The following is a 13,142-nucleotide window of genomic DNA, read 5'->3' on the forward strand; positions in this document are numbered from 1 at the left end:
GAAACGCACTACAGATTATTAATTGCGAAAAGAAGAAACGTCTGGCGCGAGTTAATGACCTCGTCACAAGGCGCGTAAACAAAGTTTCCACTAAACATCATCAATAACAAGCAAACATGCATTATCAAGAAATATATACTCAACATGTAAACAACAAACATCTGTCAATGGAATAATCCACTGCGATAAGTACCGCCGCATCTCCACAATAACAAACAAGTGATAACAAGATAAAAGACACCGAATTTCAACAAACAAATGATATTCAAATATTATTGAACAAGCTTACTTATTTAGTATCAGCAAATCCGAAATACTACTAAATATAAACCAACTACCAGCCAGCCAAAAGTGGTGAAAAAACTAGAGAAACACTAAATTTTCAAACCCTCAAAACAAGTGGTGAGTTCGCCATAGACCCCGTGCAGATTCTAACCACTTTTCCCCTCAAACGTACTTACGTGTCCATGTGATCATGGATATTTGTGGCGCTCATTCAGTAATGCCATATAAATTATATATGTAAAAATATAGCTGAACTGCTCTAATAACCCTAATCGTCAGCTATTGCAGGGTTGCATTTTTTGATTCCTAATTTAAATATTCTTAAAATTTCGAATAAAACTTTTTAATTTTGAAATTATTAATTTTCATATTTTTTATACATATTTTATATAAAATTTTTTATTTTTAAATATATTAAGGCTAACATTGTGTAAATAAAAATATATTTAATATAAAAAAATAAACATCTGAAAAAAGATTTAACTAAAATAAAGATTATTTATACCTGAAAATACCATAGTTACAAATAATGTCTGAAAATAAAAGATTTATGTCTTTAATAAAGAAATGTCACCTTAGCCCTGAATAAATAACGAGTTTTATTTAAAAAAGGAAATAAATTCAATAATTGCATTAAAGTATAAATAACTATTTAAATAGGATTTTTGTTATTTTGTATACCATCTGAAAACTAACAATAAATTATTACTTATCTTATAATATGATTACAATAAAAACAATTATATTAAATAAAAGAACATGAAGTTATTAAGATGCTAAGCGATTTTTTTAGTATTTTTAAACACTATTTTTCTAAATAAAAAATTTAAATATGCACCACAATGAAATAAATCAATACATAGTATAAAAGAAAGTCGATTTTTCTGTTCCTATGTCCCTTTCTTCGCTTAAATCTTTAAAACTGCGCAACGGACTTTGATGCGGTTTTTTTTTAATAGATATAGTGATTGAAGAGGAAGGTTTATATGTATAAAAACATCCACTAAATAGTGGATAAATACTGTTATTTTTTAGTTTGCTATTGGGATGTCGTAAATAATTAAATTTTTTCCGCTTACGTCGCAAACACACTAAATAAGTATTGTACACATTGGAGGATGGAGCCATGTGTAGAAGTTCACGCAAGTGAGGAAAGTTCGCAGATCGCCATTCACTTGGGAGTGGCCAAAAACGATTCTTTTACATATGGCACAAGCAGCTCACGACTTCCGGTCTTTGACCAAGCATCCTGGGGGTGGCCTAAGAACATCCGTTTGAAGACGAGCTAAAGTAAGAAGGTGAAACATCCCCTACTTAGGATTTTGCGCTGGGTTTGGGACCCGCCACGTAAAAAGCACCCCCAATGAAAAATAACAACCAGCCTCGGATGAGAGATGACAACAATGCAAACATAATAAGGACTACGATTTGAGGGCATGCGCCTGGAATGTTCGGTCCCTTAACTGGGAAGTTGCCGCTGCCCAGCTGGTTGATGTCCTCATTAGAGTGAAGGCTGACATCACCGCCGCCCAAGACATGCGGTGGACAGAACAAGGACTGAGACGAGTAGGTCCTTGTGGCATTTACTACAGTGGCCATATAAAGGAGCGCAAATTTGGTGTGGGATTCGTGGTGGGGGAGAGACTCCGTCGCCGAGTACTGTCCTTCACCCCGGTGGATGAACGTCTAGCTACAATCCGCATCAAAACGAAGTTCTTCAACATATCGCTGATTTGCGCCCACGCCCCGACGGAAGAGAAGGACGACGTCATCAAAGATGCCTTCTATGAGCCTTGGAAAGCACTTGTGAGAGCCTCCCCGCCACGATATCAAAATCGTGCTTGGCGACTTTAACGCCAGGGTGGACAAAGAAGGTATCTTTGTCACTACGGTTGGTAAATTCAGCCTCCACGATGAAACATCCTCAACTGATGCGAGGCTGACCGACTTCGCCGAGTCCGAAATATGGTTATCTGTAGTACTAGATTTCAGCATAAGAAAATCCATCAAGCCACCTGGCTGCCTCCGGATCGAAAAGTCACCAACCAGATCGATCATTTTGTGATAGACGGAAAACACTTTTTCAGTGTTTTAGATCTGCGTGCGCTCCGTGGTCCTAACATCGACTCGGACCACTATCTCGTTGCTGCCAAGATATGCACTCTACAATCAAAACAGACAATCGACTTGCATTCCTGATTTCTGAGAGCACTCGTCAACTACTCGGTATAAGGGAACTGTGAGACGGTTTGCACACTCTTTACGTACAGCTGCAACCGAAACCATTGGTTTTCGGAAAATGCAAAAGAGCAGCTGGTACGACGAGTGCCGTGTCGCAGCGGAGAGAAAACAGGCTGCCTACCTCGCAACGTTGCAATCGTCCACGTGAGGGATGGGATAAATACCGAGAGTTGAAGAGGGAACCGAGACGCAGTTGCAGACAAAAACAGAGATAGGCCGAAATGCGTGAGTATGACGGGCTTGACAAGCTGATCGACAGGGGTAATGTTAAATTCTTTGAAAAGATGCGGCGACTAATAAAGGTTTCCCGACCAAAGCATACTCTTGTAGAATCCCCAATGGTGATCTAGTGATCGATGCCGAAAGAATACTAAAATTATGGAGGGAATACTTCTTCAGCCAGCTGAATGGCAGTGAAAGTACAACGCCAGGAGAAGGCGAACTCGATTCCCCAATAGGTGACGATGGAGCAGACGTTCCATTGCCCGACCATGAAGAAGTTCGAATAGCAATTACCCGCCTGAAGAACAACAAATCGGTGGGGGTCGATGGATTGCCGGCCGAGCTATTCAAACACGGCGGCGAAGAACTGATAAGGTGCATCAGCTTCTTTGTAAAATATGGTCGGACAAAAGTATGCCCCACGATTGGAATTTAAGTGTGCTCTGCCCAATTCACAAAGAGGAAGACCTCACAATCTACTCCAACTACCGTGGGATAGGCCTCCTCAACATCGCGTATAAGGTTCTATCGAGAGTATTGTGTGAAAGATTAAAGCCCACCATCAACAAACTGATTGGCTATATCAGTGTGGCTTTAGACCTAGAAAATCAACAACTGAACATACGAGGTTTCAGACAAGGCGACTCCCTATCGTGCGACTTCTTCAACCTGCTTCTGGGGAAAATAATTCGAGCTGCAGAACTAAATATAGAAGGTACCATCTTCTATAAGAGTGTACAGCTGCTGGCGTATGCCTATGATATTGATGACATCGGCCTCAACACCTGCGTCATTAGTTCGGCTTTCTCCAGACTGAACAAGGAAGCAAAGCAAACGGGTCTGGCAGTGAACGAGGGCAAGACGAAATATCTCCTGTCATCAAACAAACAGTCGTCGCACTCGCGACACGGCTTTCCCGTCACTGTTGTCAGTCATAACTTTGAAGTTGTAGACAATTTCGTCTATTTAGGAGCCAGTATGAACACTAACAACAATGTCAGCCTGGAAATCCAACGCAGAATAACTCTTACCAACAGGTGCTACTTTGAAATGAGTAGGCAATTGAGAAGTAAAGTCCTCTCTTGACGAACAAAAACCAAGCTCTATAAGACACTCATAATTCCCATTCTGCTATATGGTGCAGAGGCTTGGACGATGACAACAATTGATGAGTCGACGTTGCGAGTTTTCGAGAGAAAATTTTCCGATGCCCATCATAGATGATGTGCTAGAGAGATTACAGGGAGCCCGGGTATTTACAACACTCGACTTGGAAAATGGATGCTTCCACGTTCCAGTAGAGGAGAGTTCCAAAAAACTACCGTTTTTGTGACTCATAGTGGTCAATATAAATTTCTTTACGTTTCTTTTGGAATAGCGTTTTTGCTTTTGCCTGTTGTGGCTTTGCTCAACGCTCTTTCGGACTTCCTTTTCGAAGTCGATGCGTCCATGCAGTTTGAAAATTTCTGAAACAAATAAAACATAATAACAGAAAACTTGGTAAATAAAGTTAACAATAGTATGAATTACCAAATAGAGCCACGCTAACTATTTTTAATTCTGAAAGCGATTTCTTCCCGCACCTCCCATCCCAATTGAACAAACTGAGGACTTCGTCGCCAAAAACTCGCTTCATAACTTCGCCAATATCCCCAGATGTGCCCTTTAAAGTGAAAAGATATGTTATCTGCAAAGACATTTGTGATTTTGTTAATTCATAAACATGTGTACTCTAAGAAAAAAAAACAAAAACAATACTCACAACTGCATCTTCATAATTTTTTTCTAATATCTTCTCCTCCAAATCAAAGACAGCATCCAAGGTCTGCATTGGCATAACAACTGCCAGTTCGGTGTGAAAGTCTTCGCAACTTTCTCCCGAGATGCGGCACACTGTCTGCTGCACCTTTTTTACTAGGACTTTCGTCTCTCGCACGATTTTGTGGTGGGCCATGACATCAGTTTTATTAATTATCTGAAATATGTACATATGTAGATAGTAATAATTGATATACACCTGTGTGCACAAAAATAGCAGCTAAATTCAAAATTGAATTTTACTGCTATTTTTGCACACACAGAAGTATGAAAATTTGCATTAAAAAATATATAAAATGTATACTTCTGTAAGGAAGTGACCTAAATATAATGATCACTTACGTTTTCTTCCAATTTGTCCAGGCGACTTTCCAAGTTCAATTGCTTTGACTGGCATTCTGAGCCGGAAAATGAGAAAGAATCTTCAGGAGTAGAATGTAGCGCAGCCGCGGCAGCTTCGCCATCTTTCCCATCAGCACGCGCAAATTCCGATAAACTTTCGTATCGCACTGAACTTCTTTCACACTCCTTTTTAACTTTGCACATTTCATTATAAAAATATATCAAACTTTTGAAAATTGTGTTTCTTCAAATACACAATTTTCACACAAAGTACTTTTCAAACATTTTCCTTGAAGTTGAAAAATTGTATTTTGAAATAACGGCAGAGTATTTTGAAAATCTTAAACTTTGTAAAGCGAGATTACAAGAAGGAGAGCCTGAAATTGCGTACAGTTCTCTTCAGCGTGATATGCTGTCAGAAGATTTTAATATGGAAGAAGAAATTTTTTGCCGTTTTGACTCGGATTTAAAATGTACAAAAGTTCTAATCTTTTATCTATCTTGCATATATCTGTCTTCTGCTGAGGAAGAAACAGCAGAGGTGATAGAGAAAAACAAAAAGGAAAATAAAGTAGAAGAAGAATCCTTTTTTCATGAATCTTCAATAACTGAGGAAAAGCCAACTGAAATGGTACCTTGTCATCTTTCTCGTCCGGCAGGTTCATATTTTGGAGAAATTTGGGAAAGTGAAGTCCAGATTAAATCGTTTGAAGGTGAGGACGAAGCTTAAGATGTCGACCACATTTTGGAAGATAATGCTGAATCATATAAGAAGGAAGAGTAAGTTCAGTTGATATACAAACCATCACAATTGCCGAAAAAGCGCAAAGGTGTTTTAGTTGAGCCAAATTCTAATCTTACCAAAAAAGGAAAACATTCTACAAACTATGAAAAAGAACCAAAAAGTATAGCTCGCGAAGCTGCTAAAATGCAGAACCAAATGAAGGAAAAACAATATCGCGTCTGACCTGCAAAGAAGATGTAATTAGCTCTTCCCAAGTCATTAATTCACAAATTGATAAAATATATCCGAACGTTTTCATTGCTCCATAGGATTTTATAACGATTACCTTGGAGTTAAAAGCACAAGGCGAAAATACTGATAATTCAACACTGGACTCTAATCTACCTGACGAGGAGCCAAATGAAGACGTGGAAATTAAAGCCGCTGATGATGTAGGCATGACAATAGAAGGTGCAGAACTGAACCCAAAAGCCAAGAAAAGGATGGGATGTCCGCCGACAAAACAAGTACAACAATCACCGAAGGACGGAATCAGTACAGCAGCGTATACAAAGATATAAAAAAAAGAAAGGTAAAATCAAAGGTACACCGTCGTCGGACGTAAAAGTGGAAAAGCCGACAGGACACGAATTTGAAGAAATAGTTACATGCAAACTATCACTGATACAACACAGGAAGGCGTATAGTCATCATGAACGTCACTTAGATGTCGACCAAGACAGGATCGCACGCTGTTGTCATCTTTCCAGCAGTCACTTTTGCTCGCCCAGGAGAATGTTCAAAATTGAACATGTTCGTTATCTTAAATAAGATAAGTTAAGAAATTTGTAATTTAAACAAATGAACCTGCTTACTCATAAGCTAAGCCGAAATACTATTGAAAATAAATATCTATTTTTAAATATATTGAAATATACATACATATGTATGTACATAAACATACTCATGCATTTACATGCAATGCGCATCCAATAATAATAAAAATATATGGGTAAACAAAAGTCATAAATTTTCAAATTAGATAACATTGAACACACATGTATATAATTGGATAGTTAAAAACAACCCCATGTGGTGTGAAATACATACAAACATACGCACATACACATATATTTAGAAATTTAATATAGTTTTCTAAAATAGTAAATAAGTAATGAAAATATCAAAATAAAATTCGGATGGATATATTCTCACTCAACCAAAGATCTTTATGTTTCCTCCACCAGTGGTAAAAACTTAAAGATTCTTTTTTGAGGTCAATGTTTGATGATACAAATCAAATAATGCCGAAAAATTATCGAGATGCCCGAATTTTTGAACGCAATCAGTTAAATGTAAAAGACCATGAATATTAAAACTAATTAAATGTTCTCTATAAAAATTACCAAATAACTTAACGAATTCTTTCAATAATTCATTGGTAACAGTGTATTCTACTCTACAAGATTTTTCGCAACTAAGAAGGCGAATACCGGATAGTAGCAAAAGAAAATGATAATACAAATCGTCCGGTATGCAAATATACCCGAATATATGTAAGAAAAATCGACGGTATTCAGTAGACTTCCAGTTACTTATTTCGTCCAGATCTCTACTGCGTCTGGAAAATTCAGAGGGAACGTAGTTGCTATTATATATATAACATTTTTTCATTCATTTTTGTTACGTTCCCTCTTAACAAGCAACTGAAGAAGTTTCTAACGATTTAATGGAAATTGGGAAACCATGTCAATACTTGCAGATTCTAGCAAATTTTCCCGCTGCTTAAATTCGTCTAAATTATAACTTATTTATATCTATTACTAAATGAACTATCAGTGCTAAGTTCTAGTACGGTTTGTGAGCAACACACCCTCCTTTCTTTATAATTCCCTGCCTGAACGCATTTAGGGCAGCTATTCATCCCGTCGTGTGACTTTACACTAGTAACAAATGCGCGAACTGGTGCGTTACAAACAAAAATCCTAACACTAAACTCTTTCAAATTCTGCCTAGATCCTACTTTAACTCCATTATCTTGCAAGAACTTTATTTCTTCACAAAATTCCCTGATAAAGTCATTTACATTTGCTGGATTACTCATTCCTGAGAAGCAAGTGACATCGGCTAGAGAGATATAGAAATTTAATAAATGTATTTACAAATAATTTCAAAATGTTCCTTACCTTTTTTCACTATAGATATTGATATTAAATGCTACAATGGAATAAAATTATTAATTTAAAATATATTTAGAATATGCAAATTTCTGCACTTACCTTTCTTGGCGCTAGAATTGCAAATGGCTCTCGCACTCATTCAATAAGAAGAAGAAATGAGATGACTACATTATCTACATTTTGTTCTATTTGGGAAATTCGAAATGCATTAACCCTAACATGGTTATTTCGACTATGGTTTAGCAAATTTCTAAGGATTTTAGACGACTTTTCTCCAATCACATTAAGGTGTTAGTAATAGAAAATAGGTGTAATTGTGTTGAAACTTATTCAAAAAGTGGTTAGGGCTGGCTGGCAGTGTATGTTCAAATATATTAAACATACATACATATGTACATAAACAGACACATGCATTTACATGCAATGCGCATCCAATAATAATAAAAATACATGGGTAAACACAAGTCATAAATTTACAGATCAGATAACATTAAACACACACACACGCACATATGTATTAAATTGTATAGTTAATAAAAACAACCCCACGTGGTGTGCAAAACTTTTACATACAAACATCAACTCTCGCAAATGGTGATGGAGAACGCGTACGAGTTAATCATCATAAGCGAGCAATATAAAAAGAAAGAGGGATACCTGGCTAGAAGATAGCAGCTCGACCACCGCTATATATGTAGTTACCACCAGGGAGTAACGCCATCATTCTAAACAAAGGCAACGGCAACGGTTTTGTCTGGACCAAATGCGACCTTTTTACAATAATTAGTTGCTACTTGACGCCAAGCGATAGCATACCGGAATTCCAGGAAAAGCTCGACAATATTGAGGACACAGCCAGATCTATAGAAGGTCAAATAAAACTAACGCATGACAGACTCAATAAAGAAATGGAAGACCTGGAGGATTACACTGGCAGCGGTCACCAGTACATTTCCTTCATGATCGAAACTGGAATAAACGCTAACCAGTACAGGAAAAACACGAAAGTGGAACATTTCGAAGCTAAATACTTCTAAATTGATCTCTGCCATAGACGACCAAAACCCATCTAGCAGCTCTCCCAAAAATGCAAGAAAAATTGTCGAGCACACAATGCTTAATATAACAAGAGGCTGTCAAATATCAATGCCCAATGCTTCCCACAGCAAACATAAGGCAGCAGTTTACTGGTGGGCTGAAAATATCGCCCAACTCAGACGCACATGCCTCCGCCTTCGCAGATATTACGCGAGGTCCAACTACGCGAGGATATAAACAGAAACCCCTGGGGAGCAAAGCCACCTGACCTAGCCGCAGCCAAAAGGGATCATACAGTGAACGCACTATTCCGCACACACGCAAAAAGGGCTGGTGATCCAGAACTCACTTTATGATCTGCGCAAATCCCCCAGTTTGCCCTTGAAGAGCTGCAACTTGCCACAGGCAAGCTCAAGGTCAACAAATCACCCTGCCTGGACGGGATCCCAGCAGAAGTTCTCAAAATAATCGCAGAGCAGCCGTACTGTACTGAACATGAACAACGCCTGCGTTGATACCGGAATATTCCCTGAACCCTGGAAAAAGCAACGGCTGGTGCTAATCAGTAAGGGAAAAGGAGACCCCAATTCGCCATCAGCATACCGTCCAATATGCGTGTTTGACACAGTGGGAAAGCTATACGAAAGCCTACTTAAACCCAGATTCGAAGCGGCTATCAACGAAGCTGGAGGACTGTCCACTAGGCAACATGGCTTTAGACCCGGCGGATCGACTATAGGAGCTATAAAATGCGTCATTGAAAGCGTAGAAGCAGCACAGCGTAGATGGCCTAAATATAAAAGAATAGTGTTGCTGGAGACACTAGGTGTCCGAAACGCCTTCAATAGCGCTAGATAGGTCGGCATTAGGGTGGGTCGATTCCGGACTTTTTTCGATTCGGGATTTCTAATAGTGCGGAAAAGTAGCCTTAGTACTTCCTGATTCCAATGCACCTTTTTGTTTTGAGATCGGATTGCATCTTCAACCCCAACTCCGGCCTTGAAATTTCGGAAATTCGCCTAAAATCGTGAAATTGTCTACCTAGCGCCTGAAATATGCATCTCATGGCAAAATGTATAAAACAAAGTTATTTGTCACGTCATTTGCTACCGAAATGGTATATGTGTTCATGGCCGCAGGACGAACCGTTCCCGAGATACGAGCGAAAATGCGGCGTGCCACAGCGCAAGGTGAAAATTGTTGTAGCTCTCAGCTAACTTGTATTGGTCACCCAGAACCCACCGCGTGGAGGTGGCTGCTCTTCGGGTTCCTCCCAAGCCCAACCCAACCAACCAACCATATGTCAGGCTTGTTTTAGTCTGAATCTGTGTCAAATTTATTGATAAAATCAGATTTTGTACTAAACTTTGGCACTTGTTGCCTAGATTTCAGTGTAGAGCGTATAAAACGATCACGAGATTGGGGGCCAATAACTTTAGAAGGTGCCTCTGTCACCAGTTTGACGGTTCTCTCGACTGCCACGGTGTGAGAGGGGAATTCACTAAATTTCCATACCTCTGCAGTTTCTCCCGACAGCCCTTTTATGAGTTCTTCGTTAGAAACTGAACAAAGAACTGGTGGAACAGTCAAGGTAATAGTCTTCCAGTTAATCATATCGCAATAATTATTAGCTTTGAAATTCTGCTTTGGCACTTTATAACATTTAACCCTTCCATTTACAGTGTCAGACTCTGCTTCTCTGGCTGCCAGAAGACGGCCAAGGGCCAACTTTCTGACTTCTATCCGTTCGTCAGTCATCATATTAAGGAGAATATTTTCTGGAAGAGCAAAGAAAGCATTCTGTTGAATGGATGAATCGACAACCTTGCGCAGTTTAGCAGGTAAGTATCTCGACCTTTGAATTGCAGCATAGAGATGATGAGAACCGCAAAGGTGAGTAAACTGTAAGTATGCACTTGACCAAAATCTTTATTTCCTTTGTTGGTTTGTCAGTAGAAATGTATAATCTCAGAATTCTATTTGCACAGGTGAGCTAGCGAGATTTGCACATGTTACCTGGATGCATCGACGCTAAATCTGAGGAACATTGACCGGAAATAACAGCTTCTGATATTTTATAGAGATAAGCTTGGTCTGTGCTAAGTTGGGTCGGATTAATTTTTTTTTTTTTTTGTTTCAAAATTATTTTATTTATTGGATCTGTTTTTTCTTAAAGCCTAACAATAAGTTATAAAATCTTAAATCTAATTAAAAACTAGACAGGCTCAAGCAAGTGATTGAGCTGTTTTGGTGATACGTTGCTCCTTAGTACGCAAGCATATCTCTTCTTTTAAGTCGTGTTTGATCGCAGGAATGTACCAAAGCATTAGCCAGAGGGTTTGGGTGATCTTGGAGTTTAGATATATATTTAATTCTGTTGTCTTCTACTTCTTTCTTTACCATAGGGATACCAAGGTTTTTATGGATATTTTCGTTACGCATGTACCATGGTGAACACGTGATTGTTCTAAGCATTTTTGATTGAAACCTTTGTAATATATCAATATTGGTTGCACAGGTCGTACCCCACAGTTGAATGCCATACATCCAAATCGGCTTTATGATCGCATTATACAAAAGCACTTTGTTGTTCAGGCTAAGTTTTGAGTTTTTATTTAAAAGCCAATTTAAATTTGCAGCTCTAATCTTCCATACATGTTATTTTACTAGAGATGTGTTTTCTTCCACGTGAGCCTTCTATTCAGGTGAAGGTACCAAGATATGTTACTTCGTTCGCTTGGGTACTAATGATATTGTTTATTTTTACTGCCGGGCACATCTTTGGTCTTAGCGAAAATGTAATATGCTTACACTTCTGTTCATTCACGTTTATACGCCAGTTCGCTAGCCACTCTTCGACAGAACTTAAATGCTTCGCTAATATTCGTGATGCTAAAATGTGGCATTTGTTACGGCTCACTATAGCTATGTAATCCGCAATAGTTGAAGTTAATACATTGTTAGCTGTTGGAAGATCTGCTGTATACTTATATGACGTATAGTGTTGGGCCTAAAACACTGCCCTGGGGTACACCAGCCCTTATCTGTCGTTCATCAAATATGAAATCTCCCACTTTTACCATAAATCGTCTATTTTTTAAATAAGACTCCAATGTTTTATACAGTTCTAAAGGTAGAATTTTTTAATCTTGTATAAAAGACCTTCGTGCCACACCTTATCAAACGCCTGAGCTACATCTAAAAATATTGCTGAACAGTACTCCCTGTGCTCAAACGCTTTCCTTACCTCGTTAGTAATTCTATTTACTTGCTCTATTGTGCCATGTTTCGCACGAAAACCGAATTGATGCTTTGCTATTGTATTATTTTCATGAAGGAAAGGAGTTATCTTTGATAGTAATACTTTTTCAAATACTTTTGAAAGACAGGGTAGAAGACTGATTGGTCTGTATGAAGACGGCTGTGTTAAGTCTTTTCCAGGTTTATCTATCAAGATAATCTGCGACTTTTTCCATGAAATTGGATAGTATCCGAAACTAAGAATTGCATTGAAGAGCAAAGACAGCACCTCTACAGCAATAATAGGTAACTCAATTAGCATTTTTGGGGAAATATTATCATATCCCGGCGCCTTCTTTGGATTAAGTTCTTTGATGATACCAATAATTTCAGAAGGTGAGGTCTTAAGGGACTCGAGCGACTCTTTAGCTGTGTTGGGTAAGATTGAAAGCTTAAAATTATTCTTTAGCAAATTGGGTTGAAATACCTTTTCAAGGTGATTTGCAAAACAATTAGCCTTTTCCTCGTCACTTCGAGCCCAATTTCCACCCAAGTCTCGTATTGGCATGTTGGAGTCAGTTGGTGGCCTCATGGACTTTTGGGCTTTCCAAAGGGAATTTTGCTTGTTTGAATTTGGACACAGCTTCTTTATATACATTTCGGTGTTCAATTCTTCCTCACGTTTGAGCGATTTTTTTAATTTACGTACCGCAGCTTTCAATTGAAGCTGAATGGAGGGGGAGCGATTTATCTGCCATTCACGTCTTGCACGTCTTTTTTCATTTACAAGCATCTCTATTTCTTTATTAGAGATTTTTCTGAGACCAAGCGGATTATAGCTTTTGCTTGGTGTTGCTAAGACAGCTGCGCTGGTTATTATATCATTGACTTCTCTTATGCTTTTGTCAATGTCTCTTCCTGTATTTATTTTGTACTTAATATTAATGTGGCTACTGACGTATTTTTTATATTTTAGCCAATTCGTTTTATAAGAAGTTAGACCCACCTTTGGATTAACGAATATGTGTAGTTCTCATATTTTTATTAGTACA

The sequence above is a fragment of the Bactrocera tryoni genome, unplaced genomic scaffold (genome assembly GCF_016617805.1).
Source record: "Bactrocera tryoni isolate S06 unplaced genomic scaffold, CSIRO_BtryS06_freeze2 scaffold_11, whole genome shotgun sequence".
Taxonomy (NCBI): Eukaryota; Metazoa; Arthropoda; class Insecta; order Diptera; family Tephritidae; genus Bactrocera; species Bactrocera tryoni.